The 23,458-nt window shown below is 42.7% G+C and overlaps 1 protein-coding gene across 1 annotated transcript in view; it reads left to right on the plus strand.

The window, feature by feature from the left end:
- thsd7ba (thrombospondin, type I, domain containing 7Ba) overlaps positions 1–23,458 on the plus strand; it is a 743,639-nt gene that overhangs the window by 217,574 nt on the left and 502,607 nt on the right. The window lies entirely within an intron of this gene.

The raw sequence follows: 23,458 nt of genomic DNA on the forward strand, positions 1-23,458 counted from the left end.
GGCAAGTAGTGTGATTAAATAAAGGTCAACATGGGAAAGAATGGTATTTTACAACAGTTCATTTTCTGCCATTTTTCTAAACTCATCTATATTAAAAGATATCTATCGTTATATATATAGCAAAGACACAAAAAGTTGGTCAACTAAAATCTTCTTTTCAAAATTATCTCTGCAGAACAAATCAAAAGGTCAACATGTTGGAAAGATGACAATGTGATAGGGGCCTTTCTTAAAATAAATGAGAGCTTGGAAATGTAGTATCTGTGGATGAAGATAAGGCTAGAAAGGGATTCTGAACCTAACTAGATTTCCGTAACTGTAATCATTACAGTAAACCTCAATCATCTCAGCATAACTATGTAAGCTCAAGTTTCTAGTTAAACTATTCCTAGGAATCCCATCATATGATAGTCATATGGGCTTTAGCTCTGATCTATTGAAATGGAGTTTTGAAGATGTTTTAAGAATACTTGTGACTTCATATGTTTAAGCAGGAATGATTCACACTGCAAGCCACTGCACATTCTTATTGTGAAGTTGATTTACTTCTATCACCCCCCCAGGGCAAAATAAAAGGATACACAATCATAACGTAATAATAAAAAAAAAAAAATCAAAATTATAAACTGAAAGTTACTTTGGATGTGAAAGATATATGTATGATTTAACTTGAGATGGAGACTTCCATACAATACAAAACTGAATATCAATCAGATAAGTGTCATATTGTGAGGAAAATCACTGGGATGCATCAAATCAGTGAGAATATGGAAAAATCCAACAATTAATGAAAAAATAAATAAACAGAAAAAGTTTAAGCAGTGTACAAAACTGTTGAAACTTTAGCTGTTAACGGTTGTGAAGAAAGTATTGAAAGAACAACAAAGTAAATGAGAAGTTAAGATAAGAATAAAGGAAAATAATGATTTTCCCTCAGTGACTGATGTTTGTTGTTACTTTACTTTGATTTTTAAAAGTGTTTCTCCTCTAAGTGGCAAAGCATTAATGCTTAGATAATGGATTATTACATTTAATTAGGATTTCATTGTTGATTTCATGCTCTTCCAAAATGAATTAAACCATGAAGCTAGATTTTACACCGACTAACAATTCAGGGCTGGACTTTGCATGAAGTCACAATCTTTGCAAGTGGAATTAAAATATAGTCCATGTTACTTTTTTTTTAAAAGGTTTATAATAATGAGCTCATAAGTAGTTTTAGAAATGCCATGTATCAAACCATGTATTTTGTAAAGTAACAGAAGCTGAAATGAATTTGCATTCTGTGAACTACTGAGTAATTATTAAAATGAATAATACTATATCCACAGGCAAATCAACCTATTTTATTATTATTTGTTAAATGACATTGATTATGAAATCCCACAAAATTATATAATTGTATGGGTGAACATGTACATGTTAGGAATTATAAATTTTGGATGCAATAATAATACTTGGACACTCAAAGTAACACCTGTGCACCAGATGCCACACTAATCATGTTCAAGTAAATTGAATGCCCATTGGAGGTTTGCCAGGCAAGCAAACCAAGATGCCAATCGGTGATCCAATGCCAGCACTGCCATTATGGAGCTCAGTGTTGTAAACCTTCCCTTAAATGTATGTAGTTAAACAGGTGCTGAGCTGCATAAAAAATTGACTCTACTAACAACGTCGGAAGGATCAACTATTTGCAGGTTAAATGATGGTTGATTTGTTATGTATGCCATAGTATTTTCTGCAATTTTTAAGGTGCATAAATCTACAAAAAGTGGTTTGGCAATGGTTGAATGATTTCCTGCTAAATCTGGTATCCTGCAAAAAATATATACTCACAGCTGATGTTGCATTCTTCTCTTAATATTGCTTGAGAGGAAAATTAAACACAGAGAAATCAGAAGTTGGAAGAGGTACGTAGATACTGCATTGCCTCTTGATATTTTTTTTGGTAAATCTGCTGTTTGATTTGGAGTTAAAGGCCTGTCCTACTTACTTGTCCTTGGTACGCAAATTACACAACCTCGTCGTCGCGTTGAGGCGCACGGGCATCGTGTGGCAGTGCGGGGCCAGTCCCACTGAGAAGAGCTGAGGGGTATGGAATTGTGCACGACATCGCGCGGGGCTCCGAGATTTTTGTAGCAAATTAAATCTTTGCGCGCCAACAGCCTGTCACGTAACTGACGGCCAAAGTGAGACAGGCCTAAGACCCTGGTGTGACGCAACGTCTCACCTCCAACAGCAGCAGAAGCAGGCAAACCATCGCCAAACTCGGCCTGGGGCTCACGGCTAATGCGATTCGAATCCGCCCCCACTTCTACTCCAAGAGTGGGTCCAAGAAAATTGAAGATAGACACAAAATGCTGGAGTAACTCAGAGGGACCGGCAGCATGTCTGGAGAGAAGCAATGGGTGGTTTCGGGTCAAGACCCTTCTTTCAGACTGAAGAAGAGTCTCTACACACGAAATGTCACCCATTCCTTCTCTCCAGAGATGCTGCCGGTCCCGCTGAATTACTCCTGCATTTTGTGTCCATCTTCAAAGCACGCGCTCCAGACGGCTGTGCGGGCGCATGAAATCGCGCGCGACTTTTGCGGGATCGTCACGCCTCAACGCGACCACGAGGTCGCGTAATTAGCATGCCAAAGACACATAAATGGGACAGGGGCCAAGAGAGCTATACAGAATGGAAACAGAGTCTTCTTTTCAACTTGTCTATGTTGACCAAGTTGCATTCTAGGTTAATCCCATTCAGCTTCATTTGGTCCATACATCTCTAAAGTCTTCCTTGCCATTTATGTGCTCAAGTGTTTTTTGAAAATTGTATCTTTTTTTATGCGATCTGGCAGATCGTTCCAGATACAGACTAACCTCTGAAGTCCCTCTTAACTCTTTCTTCTCATCTTAAACCTAGGTCCTGTAATTTTCTCCCCTCATCCACTACTTTGGGGGAAAGACTTTGAATGTTCACTTTATCCATGTCCCACATAATTTTGTATACTTTTCTATGATTTTGTAAAGCATGAGAAAATCATAGAAGTACACACTCCATTAATGGCATTCTCACCAAAAAGTGACTACAAAGGTGATGTGACATTTAACGTTTATGCATATGTCTGGTCTCAATATATGGCCAGTTTGGTCATTGTAATATCCTGCATTTACTGTTCACACACAAAGAAGGACATCACTTTTATAGGCACCAGAGTTCCTTTCTGTCCTGCATCAGAACTAGGAATCATTTCATTCTCTCAGAGCACCCAGCTAATGTGGTACAGTGCACTGAGAATCCTACAGATCAATGCTGAGTGCAGTCACATTGTCTTCATACAATATTTAGGTTCATGTTTATTATCGTCATGTTGACCAATGTATAGTAAAAAGCTGTTTTGCATGGTATCCAAACAGATCAGATATACTACACATAAACACAAGTCAAATTCAAGTACAATAGATGGAGCAAATGGAAATCTACAGAGTGCAAATACAGTTATCAGCATCATAGATCATCAGTTCCAGAGGCAAATACCAAGTAATAGAAACAAACCAAATGATAATGAGTGGGTGACAAGGGCTCTCTGACAGTATGCATACTTGGGCAATATGCAAAATAGTAAGAATTATGTTTTATCATGAAATGTGACAAAGTAAGACGTCGATATGTCATTGTTCAGATGGCACTAGAGTATGGTAGAAAGGGAGTCAGAATTATTGGCAGTCGTCTGCAATCTGCACAGTCTTTGCCATCAGCTATCAGCCAACATACAAACAGCTGAAGTGTATATGCGGGAAGTGAGGATGAGGAAGAGAGCAGACAGCCTGTCTTCATGTGAAGATCTTGTCCATGTCTGATTCCAGTCATGGTAACTTACGTTGTCCATTCAGCATTGATACATAACCTCTCTCACAGTCCCAGCAAAGTGAGTTCAATGTTGACCTCCAGCACTGTTTGTGTGGAATTTACATGTTGTCTTGTAAATACGTGGGTTTCCTTTGGGTAAATCAATTTCCTCCAACATCCCAGAAATTTGTGGATTTGTAGATTAATTGTCTTCTGTAAATTGCTGCTCATGTATAGGTGAGTGTTAGAATCTGGAGGGGAGCTTGTGGTGGTGAATATGGGGGAGAATGAAATGCAGGATCCTTATCAATACGCCCTTTATAATTGGTGTGGACAGTGAACTGAAGGACCTGTTTTCTTTTGTTTCTTTCTATTAACCTCTGACTATGCAATGTCCAAACAGTGGTCAATTCAATTTGTAAAGTGCTTGTTCTCTGTTAAGGAGAAGGTATAGGATGATTTTAAGTGCTGTTAGCCACTCACAATACTAGCTCCAGCTGAGGGAAAACATTATTAGAGATGACTTATGACTGCAATCTTGAGAATGAACAAGTAGCACAAAATTGTAGTGTGTTGCACATATTAAGTGCATTGCAGCCCCTGTGTCTATTTTATGGAGCTACTAAGTTAGGTCCACTTTATGCCTTAGTGATGTCTCTTTTATTTCATTTTGTGAAATTATATTGTAACCGTCTTGTTTCTCTGTGGTTCAAAGAAATTATGTTTTTTTTGTATCTTGGACCTCCCAGGCTTAGTACCAATTTTAGTCAATAGTGAGAAAATATATGCAAATGAAATGATAGGAGCATTGATAATCAGCCCTACAATTTTTTGGATGTGAATTGCAAAACCTTTTATGGAATTATATTAACAATAATTATCAGATAAACAAGGCAAACAGAATTAATATGTGCAACTAGTAATACCTCTTCCTGTTTTACCATTAATACTGCAGAAGAATAGTTGTTAAAATGAAAAAAACGTAACTCTTGTTGTAATGTGGCTTCAAGGTAGCAGGAGGGCACAGAGGCTAGTTGTTTATATCTATTGACAGAATTAAGCATTGCTGGTAAGTTGTGCATTATTGCTCATCAATAATGGGCAGCACAGTGTGCATCAGGTAGAGCTGCTGCCTTATAGCACCAGAGATTCAGGTTCAACCCTGACCTCACGTCCTAACATAGAAATATAGAAACATTAGAAATATAGCTGCAGGAATAGTGCCTTTCGGCCCTTTGAGCCAGCACCACCATTCAATATGATCATGGCTCATCATCCAAAATCAGTAACCCGTCCCTGCTTTCTCCCCATATCCCTTCATTCCATTAGCCTTAAGAGGTATATCTCTCTTGAATACATCCAGTGAATCGGCCTCCACTGCCTTCTGTGACAGAGAATTCCACAGATTCACATCTCTCTGGATAAAAAGGTTTTTCCCTCATCTCAGTCCTAAATGGCTTACTCCTTATTCTTAAACTGTGACCACTGGTTCTGGACTTCCCCTACATTGAAACCAGTTTTCCTGCATCTAGTCTGTCTAATCGGTTAGGAATTCCATTTATTAGGAATTTACACAATACCCCTATGAATGAATGGAATTCCCCAGGATGCTCCACTGTCCTCCTAACATTACAAAAGTTGTGCAGGTTGATAGGTTAATTGGCTGCAGTAAATTTGAATTTGGCTGGGTGTATTAATGACACATGTAACATCACCGGATGGTGCCACCAGCAGCAGCTGCCTCGCCAACATTCTGTCTGTCCTTTCCTTTTTTTTTTGTAATTTTAGTATGTGTTAAAAAGTATATTTTAATGTTCCTTGGTTTGTTTTATGTGGGGTGTGGGGAGTGGGTGTTGGGGAAAACTTTGTTTCAATCTCTTACCTCGACGGAGATGCAATTTTTTTCCATATCGTATCTCCGTCTCCACTACAGCCTAACATCGTGGAGTTGGCTGCCTTTGCTGGAGATCGACCTGGTGCTCCAAGCCGCTGGAGTCTGCGGGACTTTAACATCGCGGAGCTTGTGATCCCTTTGTCGGCGATCTAAGCTCCAACAGCGGGGCCTGTGGACTTTAACATTGTGAAGCCCGCAGTCTCTGGTAAGAAGAGGCCGAATCAGGAGGTCCATGCCGCGGAGAGAGTTTCAACCACCCTGACGCGAGAGTTTTGATCACCCCAACCGGGGCTTCGAATGTCGGCTACGGGGGCTTTGATCACCCCGACTGTGGATGGTTTGACTGCCCCGACTGCGGGGAACAAAGAGAAAGAAGTTTGAACTTATTGCCTTCCATCACTGTGAGGAATGTGGAATCCAATGTGATGCGTGTTTATGTTAACTTTTATGTGGTTGTGTGTATTGTTGCTTTTCACTTAGTACGGTTGTATGGTAACTCAAATTTCACTGTACCTTAATTGGTACTGACCTTGAAACTTTGAAACAAAACTTTGAGAAAAATGGTGTTTTGTGTGCTATCCAGGCAAATTATACTATGCATGAGTACATTCATACCACACATGTGTACAACAAGTAGTGCAAAAAGAGAAATGATGCAAATTGCAGAATATAATATTACAGCTGTGGATAAAGTCTGTATTTAAAAAAAGTGCAAGGGTTACAGAGAGGTAGATTGGAAGACTAGGGATTCATAAACAGCAATGAGAGGACTGTTTAAGGTTCTGAAAACAGCTGGGAAGGATCTGGTGGTATGTGCTTTCGTTTTTATACCTCTGCTCACTGGGGGAGTGAATAAGAGCGAATGTCTCGGGGTGGTTCTAGGTTATGTTGGCTGCTTTTCCGAGGCAGTGGGAAGGACAAATGGAGTTAATGGAGGCCAAGGATGGTTTGTGTGATAGACTGCTCCCAATGTGTAGGTGAGCTGTGAAATCTGGAAGAGTTAATGTTAATGTGGAGAGAACTGTTGAGAATTGGGTTCAATGTAGCATTATTACAAATGGACAGTTTTGTGTTTGGTGCAAACCCAATAGTCTGAGGGGTCGTCTTCCATGCTATCTTCTATCGACACATAGCTAAAACTCTGATCTTGTGCTCTTCCGGTTTGCGTGGTCTTTCTATTTGCTCAAAAACGGTAAGCGATAGCGCTACGATTTTTCTCCAGCTCACTCACCATTCTATTGCGCTGCGAGTGCACCAAGTTTTGTCCGGTTGGTGGTCTATTGTAAAAGTTAGCAAGGTTTAATAATCTTTAAACTGCATGTGCACAGATCGATCACCTCTCCTGCCAGTCAGCGCAGCGTGGATTGGTCTTTTCTCCTGTCACTCCGTGGGATGGTCCGCCCCTTCCTTCGCCATCGTGTCTTTACTGGAGCTGAGAATGGCTGGCGGAGGTTTCCAACTTAGGTATATTTAATTTGGTGAATTTTCGGAGGGACCGGAAGATGTCGCCAAACGGAAAGTGGAGAATCTGATCCTGGCAGAGGAGAAAGTCCCCATCGCACTGCCAGCTCCAGCCCCATCTCCTCTGGTCCCCCTCGCTGGTTCCTGCCCCCCCTCCCCCACGATACCCCCCTCTCCCCCCACAACCCCTGTCTTTTCTCTGAGCTCTCTTCACCCCCTTCCCACACACCCCTCTCCCCACAACAGTCCCCACCCCCTTCCCACACACCCTCCCCCCCTCCCTTGCTCACACAATCCCCTCCCCCCACACCTCCCCCACCCCCCACACACACCCCCCCCCCAAAACCCTACCTCACCCACACACACCCTCACCCTCACACCACCCCCATCTGCACAACCCCTCCACACCGACCCGACCCTCCCCCTGCCCCCACACACCCCTCCCCCCACAACAGTCCCCACCGCCACATCCCCCCACCCACACACCCCTCCCCCCCCCCCCTCCCCTCACACACAATCCCCTCCCCCCACACCTCCTCCCACCCCTACACCCCTCCCCCCAAAACCCCTGCCTCACCCACACACACCTCACCCCACAACACCCCTTGTCTGCACAACCCCCTCCACACCGACCCGACCCTCCCCCTGCCCCCCACACACCTCCCCCTGTCCCACACCCTCCCCCCCCCCTCTAGCTCCACAGTGGTCACTGCCCCTTCCCTCCATCCCTTCCCCTCCCCCACACACACCCTGCCAAATCACCCCCCCTCTCCCCTCCCACATCCTCCCTCCCTCATGCACACACCCTCCACACACACTCCACACACACTCCTTCCACACACACTTCCCCTCCCCCACCCCACACCCCACACCCACCCCCCCCACACACCTCCTCCCTCCCACCCCACATCCCTCCTCCCCCTCCCACCCACATACACACCTCACCTCCCACCCCACACCCCCCGCTACAACACCCCTCCCCCCACACCATGCTCTCTCCCCTCCTACATCCCCCTGACCACACACACACACACACCCTCCTCTTCTCCCCCACCCCCACCCCGCACCCCCCCTTCCCTCCCCTCATCCCCTCCCACACATGAAGAGGATGGGGAGGGAGTGCTGGGGGATGAGGGGAAATGAGCTGTGCTTGCACAGTTAGGGGCTATGGGTGAGTGGTGGAATATTGCGTTGGGGGAATGTGTTGCTTTTGGGGAGCGGGTGAGTGGTGGAGTATTGCGTTGGGGAATGGGTTGCATTGGGGGACCAGGCCTCCCATGTGACTGGGACCCAACGGGTCCCACTTGATCTAGTGTTTCTTTATAAATTAAAATTCATAATTATCCTTGAACTCATTGTTTGGCTTTCTGGTCTACCTTCGGGAGAATTTAATATTCTACAATTTGATGTGGAGCTGAAGTTATTTATTAGACACAAGAATTTGAGGCCTTTGAGGTGTCACAGTGGCACAGCGGTAGTGTTGCTGCCTTACAGCGCTAGAGGCCCAGGCTCAATCCTGAACAGGGGTGCTGTTTGCACAGAGTTTGCAGTTCTCCCTGTGACTGCGTGGGTTTTCTCCGGGTGCTCTGGTTTCCTCCCACATTCCAAAGATGTTCAAGCTTGTAGGTTGAATGGCTTCTGTAAATTGTCCCTAGGGTGTGGGACTAGAACTAGTGTATGGGTGATCGTTGGTCGGCGTGGAACGAGGGGCCTGTTTCCATGCTCCAGCTCTAAACTAAGCTAAACTAAACTAAACTAAACTAAACTAAAGGTATGAATGGCAGACTCTCTTCCCTGAAGGACATTAGTGAATCAGTTTTGTATTTGTAAGAATCTGGTTGCTTTGTCATTTAGGTATATTTAATTTGTTAAATTTAACTTCCCAGGAGCTATGATAGAATTTGTGTGAGATTGATCATTCTCTTTCCATTGCTGTACAATTATAAAATGAGTTGGCTACTATACATGAGCTTTTCAATTAGTTAATTGAACATAGGCTTAAAAGTTGATGTTTGTTTAAAGATATAGCATGGTGTGCCAACGCATCACTGATCAATGTCCATAGGCTTGAGCATCACCGAGCCACAGTTACATGTTCTGCGTGAAAGAAGTTGTACGCGGCTATTGGGGGCTATCTAGATGATCAGATGCAAGAAAGGGCTCAATTATTTTGGGGATGGAGTTGGAAGACTGCCTGGTATCAGAACATTTTGTGAATAAATGAAATAGAGAAGACAGAATCAGAGCCTCAGTCAGGTTTGGAGAGTGAAAGAGTTGGCACCTTGGCTGATATCACGGTTGTAGTGATCACCCTGTCATGGTTCTGGGCCAAACTCAGTTGTTCAAGGTTTGAGGAGTTTGATAAATCAGAGGTGTCAGAGCTGATCAGGTTGATGTGGGGTTTTGGGAAGTTTGAGGTCTGGCTTGTTCATTTGGGTAGTGTGGCTGCTAGCTTGGTAGGTGCATGGTGCGAGAAACATGAAGAAGTACAAAATTATGAGACTTAATGTAAGTTTGGTCCCAGTGGATAATGTTATTAAATCTGGATGCTCAGGAGCTCCTGCTACAATGTGAAATGCTTTCTTCAGAAATGCTTCAACTTGCAGGATGCATAACATCAGTTAATGTCAGTGGTTATTTATGACTGTAAATGCCTGACAAATTTAGGAAACATAGATGGAAATGTTGGCAACAAAGAAGCTGAGGCAGGTGAAGTACTGAGCAATGTAACAGAGATAAAAATAAATGGGACTTGGCATTGGTACAGATGTATTTGGTGTCTCTTCTCAAAAATCTTGTGCATAGAAAATTGTTAAATATATTGCATGGTCATTTTTTATCTACTGTATAGTGCAATATCTACATCTACATCTAGATTTCCTTTCACTGAATCAACAGCAATGAGTTTTTCCAATCTCTAGTTTTTATCTCACAAAAATAGACATCATTCCTGACAGCCTACTCTACAAACTTCTATTAAAACATGGATATTACTCTTCAGTCCTGTGCCCAACTTGTATCCCCTGACTGACACATGAGCCATGCACATAGAGTAACAGGGCCCTACAGCATGGAAACAGGCCCTTCAGACCAACGTCCATGCTGACTGAGATACCCCAATTAGGCTAGTCCTATTTGCCTGCATTTGGTCCATATACCTCTAACCTTTTCCCTCATATGTACCCATTCAACATCAATAAATGTTGTAATTGTGCTTGCCTCAGCTACCTCCTCTGGCAGTATGTTCGATACAGTCACCACCATGCAGACGTTTTTAGAAAGGACATGAAATTATTGTTCACAACCATTTTATGAAAAAAACCTATTGTAACAGGCCAATGGAGCTGTTATGTGGCACCTTGTCAGCAGCAGAAGTGAGTTAATATTTAAGTCACAAAAGGTAATAGATTATTTGGCTCAAATAGTTCCTGTAGTTTATCTTTCACACATGAATATAATCATATTTGATTTCCCTGTTCCTTTATCCGTTCATCATTTTTTGATTCCTCTATCCATTCAATCACATATTGAACAGTGTCATAGCTTTTTCAGCAGTCACTAACCATGGAAGAGTATTCTACTGCTTCACTGATCTGTGTTAAAAGCAATGTCAATGCGAGGTGTTAATGCTGTTCTTAGCCCCGCTGAATATCCCTATCCTTCCAAAAATAGATTAAGGAACAGGAACAAAACAGTTGGAAATAAAATGAATTTAATTTATTGAACGCAATTATAGCAGCCTTCATTATTTTTAAAGGATAAATTAAACCTGGCACTTGAGGTGAATTATAATGTTGCTGAGATTAATCTAGAGCAACATGTTATGGCACAAAGTGAGGAGATCTAGTGTTTTTAATGTAACTTTCAAGATATCATCTCAAAATACTTTGAAGTGTTGTTACTGTTGTAATGTCAGCAAATGTATCCAAATAAGTTGTTATAATAATAGAGGTCAGAGAAGTATCCAGCTAGGTCCTTGCTAACCATCAAGTATCCATTTCTCCATGTCCCTTTTTTATTCACCCCATAACTCTGTAAACTCTCTTACACTCTACCACTTACCTGTGCACTAGGGGGGAATTTACAGTTGTTAATTAACCCACCCACTCACATATTCTTAGGATGTGGAAGAAACTGGAGCACCAAAAATAAATTCATATGGTCTCAAGGAGTAGATGCAAACTCCACCCAAATCATACTATTCATCAGGGTTGAATTGAGGTCATTGGTGATCTATTCTGCTAATTCAGTTCTGCTAATTCATTATGCTGACCAGATAATTCTTTGATTTGGATGTGACTGAAGGATAAATATTGCACAGACTATGGAATAACTTCTCTTCATGTAAAGGTTGCTTTTTGATCTTTTTACATTTATCGATTTTAACATTCCTTTGAAATTTAATGTAAAGTGTCACACTTTGGGAGGAAGGTGAAAGTATTCAGTTAATGGCCAGACCATTAACAGCATTGATGTACAGAGGGATCTAGGGTTCCAAGTCCAATAACTCAGTAGCTCAGTCCAGAGCTCATTGAAAACAACAACACAAGAATGCATATGGTGATTTAAAAAAAAGGCAAGAAGTGGTGTATTGAATATAAATCAGGGAGTCATGTTGTAGCTATATAAAACTTTGGTTAGGCCATATTTGGATATTGTGTACAGTCCTGGCCCATATGAGACAGGATGCAGAGGCTTTGGAGATGGCGCATAAGAGGTTTATCAGAATGCTGCCTGGACCTGAGGGTGTTAACTTTCAGGAGAAGTTGGACAAACTTTGTTGGACAAATTTTCTCTGGAATATCGTAGGTTGAGGAGCAACCTGGCAGAAGTATATCAAATTATGAGAGGCATAGAGGGTGGACAATCAAAACCACAGTCAAAGGGTCTCTTCTATGCTTTACTGTTCAGTGACAGCATATTTTCTATACAGCAAGTTAATAAGATGCCTATTATTACTTAGGAAGATTGCAAACAAAGATGAATCAGCCAAGATTAAGTTGGTAGACGGATGAAGATGTAACAATTTTTTAAGAGATCGGAAGTCTGCAGCAAGAGCAAGTTGAGAATAAAGTGTTGGACATGCAGAAAAAATGGAACAGAGACTTTGGGAGCAATGGTAGCTTTTCCATGCACTAATTTTGATGGCATCTGCAAACTTACCTACCAACTCATCTAAATCAGTAAAACTCTCATCTTGTTTGTTTGTATGTGTGTGTGTACATGTGAGTGAGATCACGGGATTTCCTGGGATGTAAATGAAACAAGTTTCATTCAGATTTTATGTTATTGACATTTTAAACTTTACCAAAATCATTTTTCAAACAACTTTTCCACTTGCCCTGCCCGTCAGCCACGTTTGCTGTCACAATTACGTCACAATGGAATCTCGAATCTCATTTACAGAAAATAAATCGCAATTTTTAAAAAAAACTCAGTTTTAATCATATTCTTGCATTGTGTTTAGGTTATTTTAAAGACAAAACACGATTTTCATTGAGAATCTCATTATTCTCATTGTGGGGGAGGGTTCGATAAAAAAAAAAAATTGTGATTTTCATCGCGGGGGGGGGGGGGGGGGTGGGCATGGGTAGGGGGAGTGCGGGAGCAGGGGGATAGAGGGAGAGGAGGGGGGGTAGGGATGGAAGAGGGAGGTGAAAGTGGGGGGGAGGAGAGGAGGGAGTGTGGGAAGGGGGGGATAGAGGGAGAGGGGGGAGTGGGGAGTAGGGAGTGGAGGTTAGAGGGAGAGGAGGGCAATGTGGGAGGTGAGGAGGAAGAGAGGGGTAGTGAGATATGGGGAAGTGAGGAATGAGAGAGCAGGGAGATAGAGGGAGAAGGGGGTAGGGAGGGGAGAGGGTTTATGGAGGGAGGGAGGGGAGTGATTGAGAGCAGGGGAAATGAGAGGGAGGGAGAAGTGAGGGAGGAAGTGGGGGAGGGGAAGAGGAGAGGGGAAAGAAGAGGCAGAGTGAAGAGGAAGGGGAGGTAGTGCTGGGGGATGAGGGGGAATGGAGGAGGATAATGGTAGGAAGAGGGATTGCGAGGCACAGTTGGGGGAGGGTTACCATGACTCATACCACAACGGGGATCTCTGGCGTCACAACGGGAATCCCTCAGCCGCGCCTGCGCAGTTGGGGGCTATGGGTCAGTGGTGGAACATTGCCTTGGGGGACAGGCCCAACCGGTCCACACCTGGTCGAGTATATTTTAGAAAGAACAGAGTTTCCAGCTCAAATCCCTACAGAACATCATTGGTCACAGACCTCCAGCCTGAAAATACTCTTCCACCATAGCCTTCTGTCTTCTGTGGCTAAACCAAATAACCAAGTCATTTTTTTATCCCATGCCTCTTAATCATCTAGATCAGCCTACCATGAGGGACTTTGTTAAATGTCATACCAAAATCTATGTATACAACATCTGCTTTACACTCATCAATCATCTTCATCATCTCCTCAAAAAACTCAACCAACTTAGTAAGACTTAACCTGCCGTAGACAAAGGCATGTTGACTGTTTCTAATTATTCTGTTCTCTTCCAAATGCTAAGCTGAAAGATCCTCAAAAAATAATTTTCTTATCACTGTCAAAAAATGTCCTGGATTATCTCCACTCCCCTTCTTTAACAAAGGAAGTGAAGAGTGGCTGCTCTCCATTCCTCCGGGACCCTGCCTGTGGCTAAGCGGTTTCAAAATATTTAATTCAGCATTCTGCAATCTCCTCTCTTGTCTCTCTCAATAACCTGGGATAGATCCCATCAGTCCCTGGGGATTTCTCCACCTTAATGCTTTTCAAGGGAGCCTATATCACCTTCTTGATGTCAAACTGCTCAAGTGTATTAGTAAACCTAATACTGATCTCACTATTCTCCATATCCTTCTACTTGGTGAATACAGATTCATGATCCCTCAGCTTTCCCTTCTGGGAATCACCAATCAGCTCATTGATTTGATAATTCTGAGAGACAAATTGTTGTTCCAGCACCTTTCAAAAACTATTTCTATCTCCCTCCTGTACTCGACTTCCCAATAAGTAACTTCCCATAAGTAATAAGTAATAAGATATTTGTTCAAGGACACAGGTGTAATGGGCAAATTTATTTAAAGATGGTGTTGGAGCTGTGTGTAGCAATCGTGTCATGGGTACATAGAGAGTGCAGGAAAAGACTGAGCATGCAGCCCAGATGTGCTTCTGTGCTGATGGTCAGCTTCAAGGAGATATTACTGCCAACTCATAGTGATTGAGATCTGCTGGTGAGGAAGTCATGGATTCAGTTGTATAGGGAGCAGCAGAGACCCAGTACCATAAACTGATGAATTCAATCATGGGTCATTGTTTAAAGGTCACTGAGGATCTTAAGTGGCAGTCTGGAGCATTGGCACCAGTGAAATCAAATGGATTCAAATGTATGTTAAAAATCATACATGGATATCGGTTGAGTGGCCTTTGTTTGAGGATTGGGGGATAAAGTGAACCATGTGGAATAAAAATTACTGCAAGCTGAGATACTACATGGAAGATAGGAAAGGGGCAAAGTTTAAAGGAGATGTGCGAGGCAAGCTTTTTACACAGAAGGTGGTGAGTGCCTGGAATGCAATGCCAGGGGTGGCAGTGGAGGAAGATACGATAGTGGTGTTTAAGAGAGATTTACATAGGCACATGGATATGCAAGGAATGGAGGAATAAGGAGCATGTTTAGGCAGATGAGATTAGTCTATCTTGGTATCAGGTTCAGCACAGACATTGTGGGCCGAAGGACCTGGTTCCTGTGCTGTACTATTCTATGTTCCATGTTCTAAAGAGGAGACAACCCCTTCACATACGTCTAACAATGTCCACAAACCTTTGAGAGCAACTCATCATCTATTGCCAAATGCTAAGAATAGCTCTCTTCATACATTTTCAATCCATTACACGTTGCAGTTCATTTTATCTTGTCTAAGAATTATTCCAGCCTTACAGTTGTTGAACTCACTCAAGCTGCTGTTCTCATTCTTATGATTTACTGAAAATCTAGTGACACCATTGAAGCAGATTCCAAGCAAATCATTCTTTAAGATTACATCCCTCATCTAAAAATTGTTGTTACTCCACATTCAATTGAAGCATTGATTGATTCCAGACATTTCAACAAATCAATATTCTGCAAATCCTTCAGATATTTCATTTTGAAGGGATTCATTAAAGTGTTCGGGGAGTTTGTCAAAATATTGGTGAGATATATTAAAATGTTTGTCACATCCGGAGGAGATACTGTTCCAAAAACGTCACTTCAAAGTTGTCATATTGGCGACTGGGAACATTTGATCAGCAAATGTTACTGACTGTCATCATAAAATATTTGACATGGTTTTGTTGTAGTATCACAGATAAAAATGGCAAGAAAGAAGCTTTTTGGACCATTATATATCTGTACAAGGCAACAAAAATGAAGGGTGGCACAGTTGTGCAGAGATAGAGTTGCTGCCTTACAGCACCGGAGACACAGGTTCAATCCTGACTGCGGGTGCTATCTTTTCGGTATTTGTACGTTCTCCCTGTGACTGCTTAGGTTTTCTCTAGGTACTCCATTTTCCTCCATGCTCCAAAGACGTACAGGCTTGTAGGTTAATTGGCTTTGGTAAAATTGTAAATTGTCCCGAGTGTGTAGCGTACAGGTTGATCGCTCGTTTCCGCTCTAAAGTCTAAAATACTCCATAGTCTAATTCCATTCTTGACCCATGGCTCTTTAATCACATGCCCAAGTATGTTTTAAATGTGATGGGTATTTCATTCAATTGAGTCTTACAGGTTGTGAAAGACCCTTATCATTCTCTGTGAGAAAAATATTTTCCTTATCTTCTTTCCAAACCTACAGTTACTTTTAACTATGCCTCTTTTTAGACCCACCTGTTGAGGAAGCCTTCCAATTGACTCTGTCTAGATACCTCGATTGTCTTCCCTCATTCTCTTCATATTACAGACAATAGACAATAGACAATAGACAATAGACAATAGGTGCAGGAGTAAGCCATTCGGCCCTTCGAGCCATTGAATGTCCATTCAATGTGATCATGGCTGATCATCCCCAATCAGTACCCCGAACCTGCCTCCACCGCCCTTTGAGGCAGAGTACTCTACAGACTCACCACTCTCTGTAAGAAAAAGTGTTTCCTCGTCTCTGTTCTAAATGGCTTACTCCTTATTCTTAAACTGTGGCCCCTGGTTCTGGACTCCCCCAACACCGGGAACATGTTTCCTGCCCCTAGCGTGTCCAAGCCCTTAACAATCTGATATGTTTCAATGAGATATCCCCTCTCATCCTTCTAAATTCCAGAGTGCACAAGCCCAGCTGCTCCATTCTCTCAGCATATGACAGTCCCGTCATCCCGGGAATTAACCTTGTAAACCTGCACTCCCTCAACAGCAAGAATGCCCTTCCTCAAATTCGGGGACCAAAACTGCACCCAATACTCCAGGTGTGGTCTCACTAGGGCTCTGTACAACTGCAGTAGGGCCTCTTTGCTCCTATTGAATGAAAACAACTCGCTTACCCTACCTTTTTTTTGTTGAAAATTTTCAGATTGAGACCATTTTTTTCAGTTTCTACTGCATCATCTCCAGTGCAATCCTTTTTTTTTTGCAAAATGACAACCCGAGGTTCATGCTATGATATGGTTAACATTAAATGCAGTTCTAGCATAACTTCCTGTTCATGAATTCCAGACCTTGTCTTAAAAAGAAACACACCCAGTATGCATTTTAACCAAAGTTCCTAATGGATAAATAAAGTTCATTGAATTGAATTGAATTGAACCAATTAATTGAACAGTCCTGCTTTTAAAGATCAGTGAAACGATACTTAAAGGTTATTTTGTTCTTTCATACAACTCGTTATCCTTCCATTTATTGTGTTTTCCCTCACCATGTTGCATCTGTCCAAGAAACTCTCACTTCATTGGGTTAAATTCCATTTGCCAATTATCTGCCTCAATAACTGGACTATCGATTTCTTCCTGTAATGCAAGATTTTCCACTGTTAACCACATAGCCAATTTTTTTACATCATTTGAAAACTTTCTTGTCACGCTTTCTGTACATATTTAGTATCTATTACCCATTTTATTATATTCTTATGAATCTTTAATTTCATACTTTTTCTTCCTGGAACCCGGGGACTAATAATCTTCATTAAAATAGCTTTTTTATATTGATTGCAAAGCTTTCAGATAATTGATACTGATAGGTGCATGTATTCTTGTTCAGAAGCAGAGTCACTTGACACCATCCACACCACTGTAGTTGGGCTCTGAAATATATCCCCAACAAGAGCTGTCCAGAGCTGTATATACTGCAGTGAGTAGCTCTGCTTCCGATTTATCAAAACTTCAGGATCTGCAGGGCAACACCATATTGGGCTTTGAATATTCTCTGCTCCCACACCCTCTGCTATGTTTCTTTACACCTTTGCTGTTATTCGCCAATTGTTGCTCGGTCTCTTTCAGATGTTGCATTTGGCGAAATGACTGGCTCTTATCTCCACCACCCTCACTTAGAGTGTTCCCATTTGGAAGCATTGATAACTCCAGGGAAAATATCTTCACCCATATAATGGCTCCCATCTCTTAAAGTTTCGCAGGTTAATAAAGACGTTTGAAGCACAATTTTTGCATGTTTAGACAAGGAACATGGAAAATATAGTAAAACGTATTCAAAATAATGGTAAGCAGCTACCTTAAAGAGATTCACTCTCTGATAATTGATTAGGTTAGACCTGTGGTTCACTAACAACAAGTATTTGACCCATGTTCATACCCACAGTGGGAATGTGGTGGTTATGCCATAGCCTAAAGTAGCTACCCAGTGAAAATCAAACATGTGTGTGTGTGTGTTTAAAATGACTTAACAGTTCAAGTTAGCTATACTTATGTCCCTGAAATGTAAGAACTATTTAAAGTGAATTTATCTTTAGCTATGCTGATAGATTCTATGTGTAGATTGGTTTATGCATGCAACCAATCATATATAGGTTAGCATCACTAACCCCGCCTTACTGTATCATTTATATTAACACCCACTTCCTGTGCTACGCAGTTCGGTAGCAGACAGGAGTCAGTGACTACTAACATGCTGTTAAGTCTGTATGTGGATTAAAGACGATCTTAAGTTACGTGTTGTGTAGATGTCATATATACACTATGTAAATGTGGCAGAGGTGTTTTTGGTAGCCTGGCAGGGGAAGGTTACCAAAATGGAAATCTTTTCCAGACTGCTCTGAAGATGGATGGTTTCTGCTTAAAAAAAAACAGCCTGTGGGGATTGGAGCGAGAGAAACATAGATTTATGAATGCAGCTCCATTTCTCTGCCAGTCTTGGGAGAATTATAAGTTCAGCCCAGGCATAATCTAGAGAAGCCAGACAATATGTTGTGTGAGAATGCACGGTTCAGAAAATGTACACGCATGCTGTAATAAACCAAATCCATGGAATAAGTAAATCTGCCTGCAGAGTAGCATGAAGCGCTTTGTTTGGGAAGAAAGTACTAGGCTAAAGCTTGTTGGTCAAGGTTCAAATGTTACTCCCATGGTGTCCACATACCCTGTACTGATCTTTGAAGTAAATAATATAAAATGTTTCAAGTACTACTTTAAACATATTTTTTTCTAAATCTCAGAACATACTACATTACTACATTATTGTAGTATATTAAATCAAACAGAACTATTTTTATTTAAGCAAAAAGGAATTCAGTTTCCCCTTTGATTTACACTGCAGCTCGGCAATCCCCATTAAAATCAATGAGGTCTCCGATCTTGAATCAGGCACCAGATCTGAGAGGTGATTCCCATGCATCAGTAAGCTTGAAACTTCTGCCTTTGACTTATCTAAAAATCTTGGATGTGCTTCTAGGTGAACACAATAGATTTATTTGGAATAGCAGGCGTTTTCCAGTATGATTATATCTTTAGCTATTACTTTTTTTTGAAGAGTAGAACACGTTCATATATCTTGCTTTCAATAACTTGATGCAAAACTACCATGTGTTTCTATTCTCCAACACACTGTATTTTGATGGGCGAAACTTTGTCAAAATTATGAAAATATTCATCTTACACACACATAATTAATAATCAAATATTAGTTCTGTGTTATCGAATTTCTATAGATAACTAGTTCCGAGCGTGGTTAGAAATGCTTGACTAGGATGCCTCAAGGTACTTGAGAACCAATTAAGCACCTGAAATTTGTCACTGTTGTAAAATTTTACTTCGGAGTCACGTGAGTGATTCCGTGAAGATCCCAGCCCAGTGCGCATGTGCGGCATAATCGCACAGCTGTGCAGAACGCGGCCAGCGGGAGTCGGCAGCTCCCGCATCCAAGGAACGTGAGGTAAGTACTTACCTTAATCGGGCCTTGTGGTTTTTTGCTCCAGGGGGAGCAAAGTAGAGAGGCAGCGGCCCCCGTTTCGACTCCAGCGAAGGAGCCGACAGTGGAGGGGGAAAGGCGCTAACGGGACCGCACACGCTACGGACCGCTGCAGGGAGCTGCGCTGATGCCGGTCCGCTGAACAGCTGTTTGGTGAACAGCAGCGGACCGGCGGGAAGTTTAAAAACCCGACCGGCAGCCCTGCAGACTCCTGACAAGGAGAATCGCCGCCCGGGAACCGCTACAATGCCGCCTGAAAAACGGCAGGCAGCCTCTACATACAGGTAAGACAAAAATCTTCCCAATTTAACAGGTTCTACAGGAGCCAACTTCCTCCAACACTGGAACAGGTTGGAGACAGCAAAAATAAGTATGTCTGTCTCCCCAAGCCAGAGGAGGTCATGGAGTTCACCTCCAGGGAAAAAAGGGGCACTGGCTGAATGCCAAGGGAGCTGACACTCCTACCCCAGTGCTATTGCACTAGCCATCTCCCTTGACGAGGGATTGATGCAACAGCGGAGTTTGAGCTATGCCTCCTCCAATTTATAGCACACCCTTTTGCTCCCTCTTTTGAGGCTAGCTAAGGAGGCCAGGGCTGGGCTGGCTTAAACGCTGGGCAGGCGGACGAGAACAGCAGTATGCCAGGGGAGCAGGATCAGGAAGAGCTACTGGGTGTCGTGGGCCACTACATGGCTCCTCCACGCGACCATCTTCCCAACAAAGCCCTGCAGGAGCAGGCCTTTCTAGAGGCAAATCCGCAGGCAGCTGGGTCAGCAGACTCGCAGACAAGCAGCGAATTCTGAAGCTCCTAACAGAAGGGAAGATGTTACCGCCTTTGCTCGTTTTTCCACGGATCATACTCACCTGGCAGGCAAGACGCCATGATCACCAAGGTGGTTCTCCCAGGATGAGACTATCCCGTTGCACTACCAGGGTGCTGACGCCTAAGATGTTCCCAAATTTGGGATACTCGACTGAACAATGGTGCATATAGACCTGCCCGCAACCCCAAATATACGGGGCTATGCAAACCGCTGCTGCGGGAAGAGAGGCAGCTAAACCTGTGCGCCTCATGAGGGCAGGCCATGGAACGAGCAGGACATCGCATCCAACACCCAGCTGGCAGCACCCCTCGGCATCCACCAGCAATATCAAACAAGGACTGGTGAAAGCCTGGCGACCGCTTCACATTACCCCCAAAGTTCTTTTTAGACACAGGGGCCCAGAGCGGAGCCGTGGGAAAATGCGCCGCCCCACCGACAGCACCAGCATACCAGCAAACTAGGCCTTCATGAAAAAACAATAAACATGGAGGTAGGTAGTCTGGTTCCTCCCAGTTTACACTAAATAAGGGTGTTCTACTAACTGCGGGGGGGGGGGGGGGGGCATTTACACTTATTGATAAAGCATGGGATGCTGTCACAAATAACTAAAAATATACTAAACAGTATTATAGGATAAAAACGAATTCAAATTGGGCATATTACCGCCAGTTCAGCAATGCGCCCAAAGGGCATTTTCTCCCTCTAAGAAAAGAGAAGTGAGAAGGTCAAGCTGAACTAGAAAGGCTCATTACTAAACGGATCATGGGAGTAAACATGAACCATTGGAATTTGTATCGAATATATTCACCAAAACTACAAAAGATGGTGAATGTAGCATCATCATTGATCTAATATCACTAAATAAATCTGTTGAGTATATACACTTTAAGATGGAGACGGGTTTTTGTCACTGCCAGACATCTGATCTCCCAAGGATACCTATGGGGAGCATTGATATGGAAGATGCTAACTATCTTATACCCATACACTAGGATCATTATAGATACCTAAAAAATTTTACCTGGATAATGGATATCCCGGTTAGGGCAACCATGGGAGCATAGAGCATTCCCTATGGTCTAACCTCAGCCCTAAACTATTATAAATATTAAAAAATGGCCATGAAAATATTAAGAAAACAAGCATAATCATGGCATATATTGGATGATATCCTCATATTAGGGGAAACAAAGGAATTAGCTGTGGCAGCAGTTCTAACTACAAAACAGCTCCCTAAAGCTCTGAGGTTTATCCCACGCCCAGATAAACCAGAATTGATGCGTTAACTACCAAGGATTATCTGGGCTTCAATAATAATTCCGTCCATATGACTGTTACTTTGCCAAGGTACTTGGGTCACTATAATCAAATCATGAATGTACCCACTGAAGCTATATCACAATTAAGGTGGTGGGCAGACATATATTTGGCATAGTTTTCAGCCTATTATCATCACCAATCCCAACTTGGTTATTAAAAACCGATGCCAGTACTTTAGGCTGGGGAGCAACTAAACTCCATATCCAGCACAGGTAACAGATGGACCAATTCACAAACATCGTTACTACACATACCGGGCATCAACTACTTGAGATTGGTGATCGCCTATTGGGCTAAAAAGCATATGCATTTCAAATGCAGCACGTACATATGTGGTTACGGATTGATAATACTATGGTGGTGGCTTATATCAACCATATGGGGAGCATAATAATCATTATTGTGCAACAAATTGGTCAAACAAATCTGGCAATGGTGTGTCAAAAGACATTTTAACTATCAGCTGCCTATGTCCTAGGAAGCTAGAACACAGTGGGAGACACCATGTCACGGGGTAAAATTTATGATTACATTGAATAGATGTCAAACCCCAAATATCTGCTAAAGGTATTAAGCAGTTTGAAAGCCAGATATCAATTTGGTTGCACAAGACGGAATCACCAGTAACCTATGTATGTGACTTAGGAACCAGATTAGAGGCAGCAGCGATAGATGCCTACACGCTGGAAGGGGGAATTTCTGCTTTGCCTTCCTCCCTTCTGCCTCATCAGACGGGCACTTCGCAATACAGATGGGATCTGTCTCCGAGATAGTGAACGTGCCCGACCGGCCTACACAGCCATGGTTCCCAGTTCATCACGACACGGTGGGCGAGTCACCTATGGATTTCCCTAGTGGACCATGGTTGCTGACTCAACCCAGTATCAGGCACAAGCCACCCATGCCAGGGAAACATCAAACTCCTGGGTGCAGGTTTTGAATAGACCTTACCAGGGACTGGGATTATCCAAAGGAACCATTACCACCATGTCGGCATCCCTGCGAACAGTCACTAAAAGCTAACATGGGTAAAATACTGCCATGACGCAGGGACAACGAACTATTCAACCACTGACGTATTGGAGTTCCTGGAACATCTACACCATGACTAAAAGGTGAGTTACAGTGCCGTAAATACAGCATGGAGCGCCTTATCTGCTTATCTAAAACAGCATGTCAGCAGAGCATGGGATCCCATATCTCAGAGAATGGCACCAGCCAGATCCCTCATCTTGCTCAATCTATGTTAAAAACGCTCATGCTTATGGCTCTCGTACACGCTCACAGAGTCCAGTCACTTCATAAGACTAGACTGGATAACATGGTGATTACCCCAGACGCATCACGTTCATATTCTAGGTCTGGTAAAATCTAACTCGCAGGTATATGGGACTAGGCGAGATTATGAGTTCGGCACGGACTAGTAGGGTCGAGATCGCCTGTGTTTTCCGTGCTGTAATCGTTATATGGCTATATGGACCAGGAACGCCCAATTCATTGGTGGGATTCCGGGCCTACCCACTAGAGTCCAGGTTGAGTGTGGTGACCCATCTACTACTATATATAGACACAACCCACAATCTTAGAGGGAGAGGAAAGCCTATGGGTCAACCACAGAAACCCCAAGACGGGGTACGAGCCAAACCACACCAAGGTGGCTCAAACAGGTACTGAAAGCTGCCAGAATAGATAATAATACATTTTAATCCCATTCCACT

The sequence above is a fragment of the Leucoraja erinacea genome, chromosome 7, assembly GCF_028641065.1.
Source record: "Leucoraja erinacea ecotype New England chromosome 7, Leri_hhj_1, whole genome shotgun sequence".
Lineage (NCBI taxonomy): Eukaryota > Metazoa > Chordata > Chondrichthyes > Rajiformes > Rajidae > Leucoraja > Leucoraja erinaceus.